Here is a 16,203-nt window from a genome sequence, read left to right as displayed (position 1 = left end):
GATTAAATACTATTGTTAATCCTAGTTTTGGGTATTTTATATCTCGCATCTATCCCAAAGAACTTGAGATAAAAGGTAATACAGACGCTGTGAAGTCAGCCTTACATCTTGACGGTAACTTAGTGGTCGATGGTAAGGGAAAACTATTGACCAAACCATAAGACAAACGCAATGACTCTTTATTCCGTATTGTCAACTTCCTCTTCACCTATGACAACATTCTTACAGCACCTGCATATGGAGGTTTCATATCACAACTCATAGGTTATACCAGAGCTTGCACCATGAAAACTGATTTATTCAACGGGTCATAATTTTCCTGTCCTCGTTTGTCTACCTCGGACTTGACTTTTTATGAGCAACTCGGCGGGTGTTTCTAGAAAAGCAGAGGATGCTTACCCTACCGGTGCACCTGGTCCATGCTCCCAGTTTTCAGTGGAGTTCCGAGTTCCTCATTTACTTTTGTTACTTTGTATGTGTGATGTTAGTTACTTTATGTTCTTTGTTGTGTATGTCTGTTTTCCATGTCTGGTCTTTGTCCCTGGAATACATTTTTTTGATTACCGCTATAACCTTGGTTCCCTTGATTACTCTTGCCTATATAGGCAGACTTTTTGTATCGTGCTAGACTTCTTAGAATTAAGCTTCTGTATCAGGGTTGTGTTGCTATAAGATTGAAATAATTACTACGGAAGTGTTATAGTCGTCATCATAAACTCGTGGACCGTTACGGTGTATCCATCTGCACCATGAAAACTGATTTGTCCAACGTGCAGCTTTCCTTTCTTCTTTCGTGTACCCTAGACTTGACTTGTTATGGGCTACTCGACGAAAGTTACCCTACCAGGGCATCTGGTCCATGCTCTCAATTTTTAGTGGAGTCGGAAATGCTGATTTACTTTTGTTACTTTCTATATATTGTCTCGCGTTGGTTGTCCCTCTTTTACCATCACGAATTGATACAAAAGGTTTTGAATTATATAGGCTTACCGCGTATCTAAAACATAAAAGTGATCATTCTGAAATAAATGACTAAAGAGGTAATTTCTGTAGTAAACCTTTAAGCTATGGACAGGAATGTAAGCATTTAATTTAAACTCAGGTTGCAGCTAAAAAAATGCTTTTTATCGGCTCATGCTCCCAGTTTTTAGTGGAGTTCCGAGTTGCTCATTTACTTTTGCTACTTTGTACGTATTATTTTGGTTATTTTATGTTCTTTGTTGTAAGTGTCTGTTTTCCATGTCTGGTATTTGTCCTTGGATTACATATATTTTATTTCTGCTAGAATCTTGGATCTCTTGATTACTCGCACTGTATCGTTCTCTATTGAATCCGCAATAATCAATCCTTCATCCTGTATTCCACAATGTTTCCACATTTAATAATTACCCGCTCTATGGCGCACGCCCCGTGCAGGTCCGGGTGTCAAAAGAATAGGCCTGCAGCAGCGCTAGGCTTGTCGTAAAAGGCGACTAAATACTGCTCAAAAACCTAACGGGGACTTGGCGCTCTGCCCACATAGTACCTGGGATGAGTGCCCCAGGTGGTGGAATGGGGTACCCCTGGCGTGTTACATGCTTGGGTTGTCGGGCTATAATACGGAAAACCTGACCGCAAACCATAGTGGTGCACCGTGTTGGGAAATATGTCACGTTCCTCGCACGTTAAAGAACCCTGCTGTTGTATTCGATAGGAGTATGAACCTTTGCGCTCTGCTAAATTGCCGACTCTACCCATCCCTCCCTTTTTCTAGTGGCAATCAAAATTTGTCGACCCTATTATCCTTGTGTCGTCCCATCCCATTTTTTTATTTTATCATCCATTTCATGTTGATTGCATGAATATAGCTGAAATATTGCTGCTTGGGCGTTAAACCCCAACAATCAATCAATCTCCATGTGGAGCTTTTACTCTGTTCTGAAAGAGACCACGTATAGTGAGTTACCATGCTAAGATTATTAGTGTACACAGCGGCACCAGTAGCGTAGGGGCACACAACCTAGTTGCTCTGTGGCAAATGCGCCCTAACCCCCGGTCAGATTTCTGAGCACTATTTAGTCGCCTTTACAAGCTTAGTCAACCGCAAAATATTTGTAGGAGTAGTATTGCCTTCCGAAACCCACAAACGATTTTTTTGTTTCGTTGACTTGACCATTCACTCTTCTAACTAATCTTTTTTGACATTTCAAGGTTACCCTAATTGAAAATTTGCAACACAGCCTGCTACTTGGTATACTGAAAGGTGTTTGTCTGGTCTAGTAACTGTAATCTGAAGATCTAATCATCTGTAAATGACAAAGGTGATTTCCTGTCAGTTAGATTGGTTCGTAAGTTTATAAAACTGTTACATGGCTTTATTTCGATTTGTTTATGAACAGATGGAGTAACTTGTGAGTCCTCAACAACAGACAACAACAACAATAAGAAAGTTTTACAATACCACGTAGGTCACTTAATAAAAGTCTGACGTGAAGGATAGATACAAAGTTGAGTATTCTTTTCCAACCTACTCCTCTCTATGCAGGGATAAAGGAAGTGTGTTAAAAGTATATTTATATAAAGTCAAACTCTTTATCTTTGTTAACCATTGTGAATATAATGGGATTGCTTCGCATTAATACGAATACCTTTTTGTGTCAATGTTTCCTGGTAGTAAATAAGTAACTATAAACGTATTTCACTAATATTTTATCCAAGATGAGTATCGACTTGTTCAATGTTTTTTTTTTATATATTATTTATTCAAGAAAGAAGGGTATCAATGCACGTTTAAAGGGTAACAGAATGTACCAATACATTTAAAAAAAATATTCATCTATGTATTCTTATAGATTGTATTTAAATGGTTAGAACAAAGAGCTTAGCCTGTCGAGCTCTGTTCACTTGGGTTAGTGTGTACACAGTTTCAGTTTTTGACACATTGAAGAGTTCTTTGGACACATGTCAAAATAGCACAAAATTTGAAATTATATTGAAAAAATAATTTGAAATCTGACCAAAAAAGAAAAAGCTGATTTTTTAGTGTGTGGTCAAAATGATGCCACATAATTCGAAAACTGAAAAGATATCTGAAATCTAATGAAAAAACGCAGGCAGGGATTTTTGGAAGAAATCCAAATCGGACCAAAAAGAAAAAAGTTTTGCGTGGCCCAATTTTGTACCTTTTTAACTTCAAAATGGAGAAGAATAAGCTTGCACTGTAAAACCATTTAAAACATAATTCCAAAAAGAACACATTGATATCTGAATTATAAAAATCGGATTGACTTTTCCCGTATCAATTTAGATAATAGCACCCATTTTCCGCCTTTTAGCCCCTTATTTTTTAAAGAGGGTTGGGCATAACCTGTAAAAATGGCAAGGCCCTCCGCATTGTATCTAGGAACATTGTATTAAAAGATGAGTTTTACTCAAGTTATCGTTAAAAAACGAAAGTTAACGGACGACGACGATAGGGTGATACCATTGTACGACTGAAAAAAAAATTGCAGTAGTATAAAAATACCTAATCAACCAATTGTATATAGAAATTGAAATTATACCGTATTTGGTAAAAGGGGATGCTTTCAGTGTTGATAGCACTTTTATAAAATATAACATAGCAATGCAACATGTGTACATGCAATACACTTGCAAGTAATTAGAAAGCAGTGACATCTAAAATCACTATCTTGATCCTGGGAATGTAGTGAAAATTCATTAGATAACGTTACATTGTAAATGCCTTTGATGGGTATTTCAGTCAAAATGCTTTTTTTTTAATATTATTTTGAACTACTACAAGATAGTTAACTTCATTAACTTTAATTGAAACGTGTGGTATTTTTTGATGAAGAGATTTGTATGTTTTTAAAATGTGACTTTATTAAGATGCGACAATATTTCTTTGTCAAAATTTTTTCAGTTAGCGGGTTTGAAAATCATCAATAACCGATGCATAAAGTAAATTTTCCTCTTTTCGATATGATTTTGTTAGCCTTCATTTGACTTTCTACCAGTATCGACTGTGTAACTTTATTATGTTTGATAACAATCCCTATTTTTAAGTTGTAATTTTGTTCATTGCTGATAACAATCTATTTTTGCATTCAGGAATTCGTGATTTTACGGCAAAACACAGTAGTAGTAAGTATGTAGATAAAGGAAAAAAAGGAATGTAGTCATTAATCACGAATTCTCGAAGGATCCTTATCACCTGAATTATCAAAGCCAATAATAATAGTTCTAAAGTGTGTTTAGTCTCAGCGTTTTTCAATATCTAAATTGTAGTTGTCTTAAAGTGTTATCATGAACCTTATATCATGGAATGCAATTGCCAAATTGATTTTATGATAAAATACAAAACTTCGACTAAATCTAAGTTCTAAGAAAAAAAAGAAAGTTAATTAAATATGCCCTTAACATAACTGTGCTGAGTATTTTGATGTTTTGCGTTTGGTGTATATTTAGAATGATCTTTGTATTTGCTAGTACGAGTTGTTTTGCGATGAAATCCCAATGCATCTGAGTGAACCTAAAAACTATATTCTTGCACATGGTAGAACTTTTCGGATAATATGGCTTCCAATGTCGATTTCTATCCGATTTTAAGTACTAATGCTTGCATACTATTATACCACCGCTTCAATGAATGGGTGCAATATTAGAATCACTTTATCCACCCATTAGTCCGTCACTATCGAATTTCATCGAAATTATTAATGTTCCAAAGGCTCTGGTTGCTTTCTAGTTAGGAAAGTATTGAGTGCAATATCACAAATTTCTATTGGATAAACATTATGTGTTAATTTGGTCTATTCCTTTCTTGCTCCGACCCCTAAAAGTGATTGATAGTTACTATATATCATCCTCATCACGATATGTTTCTCTCTTGATCAGAAATGCCTTTTCTTGTCCGTATACGCAACCTTTTCGTTTTCATTTAAGATAACTTTAATTAAAAAATGAATAGTGGTAGTGTTCATTTTTGATTTTTTTTTACTATTGTTGATTTATTTCAATGTTAAAATACCTGTAAATTTCATTCCAGTTAGAAATTTACTATATCTGAGGTATTGCGACAATTACACTTGAGTTTCTTAAAGGTTAAGCATATGTGCATAAAAGCGTGACGCATTAAAAAAAGGTATTTAGTATATATATAAAATAACATATTACCTGCTGCAGAGTGTGATTCACAGAGTGACACACTCATAAAATATATCTACCTCGACTACGTCTCGGGTGACATATCTACCTCGAATGTTATTTCTGCGTATCACCCTCTACTGCAGGTGTATACTAAATGACCCTCAAGTTCTAAACAAATTTGGTTCCTGTCCAATATTACTTATAAACTTACTGTTTTGTGGGACTTTGCAGTTTTCCACTATATAAAATATGCTTATACTGTGAAACATTGGGTAATCGTAAGATATCTTTTTTTTTTAGATCGGACGCAGTTTTAAAAAAATCTGCCTACTTGGAAGTCCTATTTTTGTTTTTATGCATTTGCTTTTTTTCTTTTTGTGTTGCTGTCCCGTACAGGTCCGGGTGTCAAAAGAATAGTCCGCAGTAGAACTGAGCTTGTCGTAGAAGGCGACTACATTGTGGTCAGAACCCTGGCCCATCCCACAGAGCAAATGGGTTGTGTCCCAGGTGGTTAAATGGGGAACCCTTGCATGCTACATGCTGGGGTTGTCAGGTCATAATATGGAAAACATGACCGCAAACCATAGTGGCGCCACGTGTTGGAAAAAATGCCACGTTCCTCGCACGTTAAAGAACCCTGCTGTGGTATTCGATAGAAGTAAGAACCTTTGCGCTCCGCCGCAGAAGGCTTAATTGCCCGACCTTACTCCCTCTCCCTATTTTCAGTGGCAATCGAAATTTGTCGACCCAATTATCCTTGTGTCCTCTCCCATTTTTCATTTCATCATTTTATGTTCATTTTTTCATGTTCATCGCCCGGATATAGCTGAAATATTGCTGCATGGGCGTTAAATACCAACAATAAATTAATCAAACTTTATTATGTTTATTGTCCCTGTCCGTACCTGCTTTGTATTGTTTCTTATAATCCTGATCACATGATCATTAAACCGATCATTATGTTTTCATATTGAGTTTGAATCGTATAAACCATTCAATACTGATAGGCGTTTTCATTCTACTTAGAAAACCCGTTCAAATCAAACTTCTTACGAAAATGAGTTAAAGAGTAATCAAGGGAACCAAAGTTATAGCGGTAATCAAAAGAATGTAATCCAGGGACAAAGACCAGACATGGAAAACAGACATACACAACAAAGAACATATAGTAACTAAAATCATACGTACAAAGTAACAAAAGTAAATGAGCAACTCGGGCTCCACTTAAAGTCTGTTTTAAGGTATGCAAGTCGACATGCTTCACGAACTTGGCTTGCGAAATAATGTTGCATTTAATTGTGCTTGAAAAAAATCTCAAGATTTGAAAAAAATAATTGAAAATTACGTTGGTTCGCCGAGTTCTTTTTTTGTTTTTGTTTTGTTTTTTTTTTTGTTTTCGATGAAACATTTGTGTTTTTAATCAATATTCACAATAGACATGTTCTACGATTTTTGTTCAGAAGCCTGTCGAAGTATTAACTGTTTTGACCGTTTAACAGTAGATGGGCTATGAGTCACATCAGCCTCAGGTTTTGTTCTGCTACTCAGCTTATACCTTGTCGTACATCGACAACCGTAGTCGATATTATTTTTTTCTTTATCGGTTCTTAACTTCTTTAACTCGTGTATGTTGGATGGAATGAGACGAAATAAAATTGTAATGGTCAGGATTGCTAATCGCAAGCTTGAAAAGATAGGATGACCCGTTTTCAGTTGAACTGCAGGGAAAAGGTATAACCATTGAACATACAACTTAATCATCGAAATTTCTTGATATGTCAATTCCTGACAGTTTTCACAAATTTGTGATCATAATAGATTTGAAATGTTCCCTAATCACTTTTAAAGTACTCTTGTCCTGAATCAGTTTATATCGATCGTTTGAATTTTTGCGCCTCAAATAATCACCAAAATGCAAAAATATGGGAAAGTACGGGGGTGGAATTCAAGCGTATCTCAACACAAGCTTATTGTTATGAATGGTTAATAATGAACTCTTTTGTTTAGTTTTTAATTTTTCAAATTCACTTTTCTGAATACGGACAATAAAAAGAAAAACACACACACCAAAATTCATGAAGAATCGTAACCGTGCGCCAGTTTGTGTAATATTCAGGTTCAATATCGGTTTATATGGAACACTAGACATAAAATTTTCCGACATCGTGCATAATTAAACTACGCACTACCACTTGTTCCTTTTGAATCTTCAGGTCGAAATTCAATTCATCCACATCCAGATCGAAACATTAGCAACAATCACTGAAATAAATCATATCCTTGGATACATGTTCCTCTCAACTAGCTACATTTCTCATTTGGTAAGCTTTATAGATCAAGTGCTACAAGTTTTTTCATAGATGTGTGTCATCTAAAAGTGCTTAGTTTCTGGGCACTTAGTTCTAAAGACACTTACATTAACATACCCGTAAACGATTGAGTCTTAGAATATAATTTCAACAATCATGTTTAGTGCATGAACATAAGCCATGTACCTTCAGATCTATTATAATAACATTCAAATGGCGAAAATAGTCAAATAGATTTAAAAAAGCAACAACACCGGACCAAAAATGACACAATTCCCGAGAAATGCAATGCGGGTCCGGGTGTCAAAAGAATAGGCCGCTGCAGCACTAATACTCAAAACCATGGCTGGAGCTATTACATGCTGGTGTCGTCAGGCCATAATACGGAAAACCTGAACGCAAACCGAAGTGGTGCAACGTGTTGGGAAAGATGCCACGTTCCTCGCACATTAAAAAATCGGAGTAGGACACCCGTGCAGGTCCGGGTGTTAAAAGAATAGGCCTGCAGCAGCGCTAAGCTTGTCGTAAAAGGCGATTAAATAGTGCTCAGAACCTTAGCCGGGGGCTAGGGCGCTCTGCCCACAGAGTAACTGGGATGTGTGCCCCAGGTGGTTGAATGGGGTACCCCTGGCTTGTTACATGCTGGGGTTGTCAGGCTATAATACGGAAAACCTGACCGCAAACCATAGTGGTGCACCGTAATGGGAAAGATGCCATGTTCCTCGCACGTTGAAGAACCCTACTGTGGTATTCTCCCGGAGTAGGAACCATAGGGCTCCGCCACAGGAGGCTAAATTGCCCGACCCTACCCACCTCTCCCTATTTCCAGTGGCAATCAAAATTTGTCGACCCCATTGTCCTTGTGTCCCATCCCTTTTTCATTTCATCATATTTTCATGTTCATTTTATCCTCAATTTCATGTTCATCGTCTGAATATAGTGAAATATTGCTGCTCGGACGTTAAACCCCAACAAACAAACAAACAAACTATCGGAGTAGGAACCTTTTGGCTTCGCCACAGGAAGCTAAATTGTCAGACCCTGTCCATCTCGCCCTATTTCTAGTGGCAATCAAAATTTGTCGCCCCATTATCCTTTTGTCCCATCACATTTTTCATTTTATCATCATTCAATGTTCATTTTATCATCTATTCCATGTTCATCGCCTTAATATAGCTGAAATATTGCTGCTCTAGCGTTAAACCCCAACAATCAATCTCTAGGCTTCCGATGTCACGAGGCGATAACCATAATAAAAATACAGTTGGTAATACGCCTGGATGTTTTTTTGGGGTTATGCTAGCTACCATTTGAAAAAAATGCCAAAATATGAGCCCTGAACCCGTTTTATTTATGAAAATTGTATCAGTATTAAAGGCTCTGGCGACTGTTATATCAATACTGATTTTCGATTTTAATTTCACAAATCATATTCACACTCTCAGAAACCTTTAGAGTGTCAGTCTAAAAGGTGTGTAAACTGGGCAATCATGGACGTAAAATGAGTCGATTATCTGGGGCGCAGAATACCATGTGCTACAGAACAATCCTTATCAGTCATGTTGGATATATTGGTTTGTTTATTGAATAATCTGAAATCAATACTCAATTCTATAGCAATAGTAATTAAGTAGCAGTCTTTGTAAGAATCATGCAAAATCTGAAAAATGTGATACGCCCAAAAAAAGCTACATATTTTTCTTTTTGTAATTAGGTTGTTTTATGGTTCTATACTATGAACTGTATAATTATTCATTCAAATCAGCCTGCTCTTAGAAGATAATCAACATTGAAAATCCAATAAATTCTTTTGTATTTGGGTGTCTTTTACTGAGTTATCCCCCTTAATTTTGAAATCCACAGTGAATTCTATATAATTTTTACCTCCTAAGAACACGGAATATACGAGGAACTGAATGCTAATTTCTGTTTACTATGGCAATTCAAACAAAATATCAAAAATAAAAATATGTAGATTTTTACCCATGAATCACATTTTGCATGATTCTTAGCTGGTGTGCTCCTTAATATTCTTTATCATTTTAATTCTAAGTTGCACCAATTCTAAACATGTTATACTCCAATGCCCAGCGAATTTACCCATCTCTCGACCTCTTGTGTGAATACATTTGTACTGATAATCTCAAAGATATTTTTCTTTCTCGGCAGACAATTGATTTCAATTCCGCTGTAACGTCACAAAAACCGGATGTTTTGCTTAATAATATTAACACAAAGGTTAAAAAAAAATTAACAATTGACGATTTCGTTGTTTTGAGGAGAAAGACCGTCATGCAGATTAAAGTGTTGATTTTCCTATCAAAGGCCGTATTTAGCATCCCCGTTATACCATAATTTGAAAAAAAGTATTTTTCTTTTCGAAGCTTTATTTCATTATATTAAAATGGTCAAAATAAAGCGGCTATGGATATTGATCCACTTCGTACGGTCACGGACTGAAAAGAAATTTCTGTGACGTTAAAAATTTTCAAGATGAAGCCCGCTTCATGTTTTAATGATTGCTTACCTTCTTTACATTATTGTGCTCATCATTAAAACACGGAAATTTATTGGATAGTAAGCATTATAAATGACACCTCGTGACTCGATGAAACACGTTTGTCGCAATATACTTTGTTATGAATCACATTTTACTGCACTTCTAGATACAAAAATGTGAAATGTAATTATAAAAAGTTGAATGTTTCATTTCTATTTTGTCATTTCCGTGCAAAACCGGTCGCACATTAAGGACACTGAGCGTTATACTTCATTGAAAAAGCATAGATTTAACAACTAAGACTAGGTTGATTTAGTGGATAGAGCGAACAGAACCATGTGAACAGTAAACAGAAAAAAGTATTTAAAATCTTACTAGCAACACGTTCTCAACGTTCGAGGAATGTGGCATTTTTCCAACACGGTGTACTCTTATGGTTAGTGGTCGGCTTTTACATATTATGGCCTGACGACCCCAGCATGTACGATGCCGGGGGTACCCACTTGCTCTGCGGACTGAGCGCTCTCTCCGCCAGGTCAGGATTCAGAGCGCTCTGGCCGCCAGGTCATAATTCTGAGCGTTATTCAGTTACCTTTTACGAAAGGTTGAGCGCTGCCGTGGGCTTATTCTTTCGACACCCGGACCGCACGGGTCAACCGTCAATAGGTTTCCGAGGAGTTTCGTCCACGTGCAACTGGACGGACGGAAACCGTTATTTTATGTCCCCTTTCGCGTAGCGGCGGGGGACAAACGTTTTTTTTTAAATATACAATTCTTATAATGCAGTATAATTTTCAGCAATATGACATACTAGTACGTGCAATGTTGAGTTTTGTTTTAAGAATAAAGAATGTCAGAAGTGATTGAAAGATCAATGGTTATGATATATTTGAGATATTTGTCTTCAATATGCACTTCGTATATCGCTTGTTAATCTATTTCGATATTTCATTCTCGTGTTTAATGTTTATTGGTACAGATAATTGGATAAATATGATTTAGATTACAATGCAAGTCATTTGTCCACGAGAAACTTTCTTAATTTCTCTTTATATCAGAGAAATGATGGAATTATTATAAACAAAACTCACTACTTTATCTGAAAGGCCTTTGGTTTGACATGGTTTTAATCACATGAATATCAGCAACATATAGGAGGAGGAAAATACATTTTTCTCTGTTATTTCTGATTAAAATGTATACAGAACCCAGAAGTACAAACATATCTGCTGACATAATTTGCACATTTAACAGTATTTACAATATATTATTAACAAATAGATTACATTGTTTGCACTGTATTATTTATTCGTTTGATATTTTCATTTTAAAGTTAATTATTCCATATTTTAATCTAAAACTATATAACTGACCTAGAATAACTGTATGCAATTAGCAACAAATCGAAATCTAATGTTCTGAAGCACTGATTTAGTCATTAATTTCAGTAATTTTATTTGTTTTCGATACGAGTTTGATGGCCTATACTCTTAGATTCTTAATAAAGTACTTAGGGAGTAATGAATTAAATTATGTGGCGTAATTTCCCTAGGGAAGGTCGGCTAGGATCTATAGAAATACTTCTGTAACATGTTGACGTTCTTGTGTAATCCTAATTGTTATTTTTCATTAGGAGTTTCTGATGGGATAGCAATCTCATTTTATCCAACTTTAATCACAACGAGGTATGAATAGACGAGTGTATTGCTTTTGACACAAACGCTCCTCAGTAGCTTCTATTGAGGCCCGAGTATGAGCATTCATTATTTGAGTATTATATCAGACAAACGAACAAAGCCTATGAAACAAGACAACTGAATACATCAGCTGTCCACAGTAACAAAGGTTAACATATTCATTAGTGGTAAGACTTCTTTTGTTATCCAAATAAGTCTTTTATGCAAATAGGCCTACACAGGGATTACGGTCAGAAATCGAGCAAACTTTAGTTCTTGTAGAATGACCTAAACGTTAATAAAACTAATTAAATGTAGAATTACGAAGAAATGCTACATACGTTATTGTATAGAGTAATAGTGCTTCACTTTCTATTTCCCTTTGCACCTGATAACTCACTTAACTTGATATATAGAGTCATCAATTCTGTTTTGTGCAACAAATTTAAATGTTTAAGCATCCAAGTTAACTTAAGTTTGCACTTCAAGTTTACATTTCAGTTAAAAGTAAACAACCTAACAGTATTTGAAATTATTTGAAGTATTTGTTGGTAATAGCATATAGGTATGAACAATAGTCTTTTTAAGGACTGCAAAACGAAAAGCGAACTTTCAAATGTAGAAATCATCACAAAAATAGTCCAATTCAGATTTTGTATGGCTGGATGTCGAAGTTAAAACTTGTCTTGATCTGCAGGTGCGTGTTGACATTAACAGCCTCTACGAATTCGTTCATACTTGTGCTTCGTGTGTAATGCTTTATCTTTATGCATATATCTGTTGTATCTCAATCGTTACGGTGTATACATCTGCACCATGAGAACCGATTTGCTCACCGTTTCATAGTTTTCTTTTTTTCTTTCATCTATCCCGGATGTGACATTTTATGAACAACTCGGCGTGTGTTTCTGGAAAATCATTCTCTGCTTTTCCATTTCTTTTTCGTCTACCTCGGACTTGACTATTTATGAGCAGGCGGATGGCTCCAGAAAAGCAGAGGACATTTACACTACAGGTGCACGTGGTCCATGCTCCCAATTTTTATTGGAGTCCGAGTTGCTTATTTACTTTTGTTGCTTTGTTCGTATTATTTTTGTTATTTCGTGTTGTTTGTTGTCTGTGTCGGTTTTCCATGTCATCTTTGTCTTTGGATTATATTCTTTTGATTTCCGCTAGAATCTTGGTTATTCTACCGGTTCGCCTGGTAATGCTCTAAGTTTTAGTGGAGTTGGGTTTATTTCACTGTAAGGTTAATTTTGTTTTTTAACTTTTTTTGTTATGTGTTTCTGATTTCCCTGTCTAGTCTTTATCATTGGGATATAGTATTTTGATTTCCGCTCAAATCATGGTTCCTTTAATTTCAGAAATATTGCTGCTCGGGCGCTAGACCCTAATAATCAATCAATCCCTTGATTCCTTTCAGCAGAAAAGAAACGTGCAAAGAAATGATTGATGCGTGATTGTTTGGGTTTAACGCCCAAGCGGCAATATTTCAGCTATATTCAGGCAATGAATATGAAATGAATAATAAAATGAACATGAAATTTTTAAAAACGTACTTTCGTGATATTGCAGAATTAAGTTGGTTGCTTTGAAAATTATTTTCAAATGGATTTTATGAAAATTAAGTAAAAGGTTTCACCTTAAACATCCCTGATCGATAAGTTTTCAGATCAGCCTAAATAAATGATAAAATGGGAGCATTAAAACCCTGAACGGTCTTACAACTTGATTAAAGAATATTTAAAAAAAATAATCACATGATAAAATACTATAAAATTCAGACGACCAGTAAAATATATTATACCCCGCACAAAAACACTAATAAACAGGAAATAAACATCTACTAATTTTGCGTCTTACCATTAATGGAACGAATTAGTACTTCTGAAAGTTACTCTATACTGCCAAAACACATAGCGTTTATAGGAATTCTCCTTAAAGGTATTTGTTTTATGCGTACCATTAGCGCTTCAGCTAAATGAGGATACAATTTGATTACTTGTCTATTGGCAATTTCATATGCGTTTTACAGCAGTCACGACATTGCTCCATATTATGACCGATAGATCACTGAAATTACTCAGCTCAGTCGAATTTAATATCTTTTATTTATACCTTACAAGGAAGAGGTGTATGATGGATACGAACTTCCTATGCGTTTCCCACTTCCTAACTCAAACATAGTTCTTTTATCGTAGTTTGAATGAGATTTTCCAATAATGTTAATTCTACGTTTAATTATTTATAAGTTGAATCAGCGGATATCTTGGGAAAGATAGCACAACTCAAATGGGATATGGCCAATTACAGTATTTCTATACATAATCATGCACATTCTAACTTATCAATTCTTAAACACTTGCAGATAAGTCGTTAAAGAGTATGTTTCTAGCACTTGATATTACTACGAGTGGACTTGCATGCGTGTTACATGAAGGAATGAGACAAAATGCCATTGGAACACTTTTAATTTTGAAATGTTTGAAATGGTCTGAACGGTAGATGCTATTTTGCATTTAAGATTCCTTTCGGCGACTTTCGTCGTTTTCTGTCAGGTTCAACATTTTTTTGCATTTTTGTCGTGTTCGCAAATATTCATTTGATATTTAGTAGACTGCTTTACAATTACAAAAAACAAAAACAAAAACAAAAAAAACAAAACAAAACAAAACAAAATCAAAAAAACAAAACAAAACAAAAATCAACTGAGAATTTCACTACGGTTCATTAATGGTTTAACTTTGAAAATTACATGTAATGCACAAACTCATTTTTCGAAATTTTTGTCGTCGTGTTTGCAGGTGTTCATTTGTTGTATTGCTTAATCATGACAAGTTCCAGGAAAAGTTCTAATTTTGTTACGGACGCTCCTTAAACAAGAATACATGCAAAGTCTGAGTTTTCTACACCTTTCTTGTTAATAAATTATGCAGGAAGATTGCATTGTGCATCATTGTCTGATTTTTTGTCAATTATGGGACTTCGTGTTGCCATGCAAAAGAAAGTTCACACGTAAGCATGTACAATTGTTTGCGCAAGTATTATTGTTTTCTTTTTATACCAGTGATTTCTTTGTTCTATGATCAATTGAGCTCTATGTATATGCATATCTATATCTTTTAAAATCTTTATTTTCTAAATTGGAGAGAAGATTCGGCATGTTCATTTAACAAAACTTTTATTATGTAAATGTATTATGATAGTAGTAATTAATTATTTCTCCAAGAAACGTACCAACCGTCACTACTAGACAAAATAATGACTGATATGACCATCCACAATCAGTCAACGCTGTACCTGTTTATGAGAAATACGTTTTTTTACCCCAGCAGTCATTTTGTCCAAAAAAAAATAAAATGTTTATGTGGTTATGTAGAATTTTTTGGCTACGTCAACACTTTTAGGGTGATGGTTGAGTTAGACAAAAAATGTCGATGTCAACCAGCGCTTTTTGGTTTGAGTTTGACAAAAAAAAATGTGTCCACCTGAACGCACACAAACGTTCTGTTAGACATTGTGTGTTCTACTAAACACTAGATTTGCTTTGATGTTTTAAGAACGCATTTTTGTGTTGAGTTAGACAAATTGTGTTTTTAATTAACATTTTAAGTGTCGATAAGGTCAAAATACGACTGACTAAATCAAAATGAGCGTTTAAGTCTGCATAATTTGTTTTCCTCAGTTATATTATGACTGTGCATGGTCACTATAGTCCTGATTTGAGCCAGTAGTGCGTGTTGAAAATAAATCCAGTCCTTGTTACTTAACAGGAAGTATCTTTTTAATGTGTATATTTTTATTACGTTGTATCTCAAATAGATAGTAAAGTGAATATTGGCACATAAAAAAAAAAAAAACAAAAAACAAAAAACAAAACAAAACGCGTCAACAATGGGGCAATTCAACCAAGGACATGACCTGAACGTGAAAACAGGAAACAAAGACGATGTACATACATAATGTAGCGAACCGAAAATATTGGATTAGATAGATTAGATAAAAAAAACCTCCCACAAACAACCGGGAAGAATATCAGGTGCTCCAGAAATAACTCTCTGCTTTTGACATCCGTTATATTGCTAGTGAGTATAATCCGGTAATAGTCTAGCAAAAATAACGCAGCTCCCCGACTCGGATCACAAAGGGGTCCCATCAAAAACAATTCACACTTTGGCGTTAATATTTAAAACAGCAAAGTATAATGATGTGGATAATGCGGAAATGGTGAAAAATTATCCAAATGAAACAAACTAAATTAAGATAATAAAAAAATCACCATAAAACACGGGGTAATACCAAATATATATGTAAAAACGCCAGAACATTTTTGATTTATATAGCAAAGAAAATCATGTGAAAACTAAAACCGTGCCAAGAATTTACTTCAATTGGCTTTTAAACTAATGGATTCCTTCGTTTTGTGTGTTTTAGTGTATTAAGTGCCAGTTCATATAAAATTCAGACACTGCCAAGGGTGAAGGTGACTCATTGTTGAACAAACGATTCTTATTCAGTCTACATATGCTATATTTTTACGAAACGATAGTCCTTTCTATATTCAGAACTGTGTTTTTTCCTCTTTTTC

Source organism: Perna viridis, chromosome 3 (genome assembly GCF_037379345.1).
Source record: "Perna viridis isolate PV_CMFRI_1.1 ecotype Kerala chromosome 3, ASM3737934v1, whole genome shotgun sequence".
Lineage (NCBI taxonomy): Eukaryota > Metazoa > Mollusca > Bivalvia > Mytilida > Mytilidae > Perna > Perna viridis.
Note: the sequence above shows the minus strand (reverse complement) of the source record.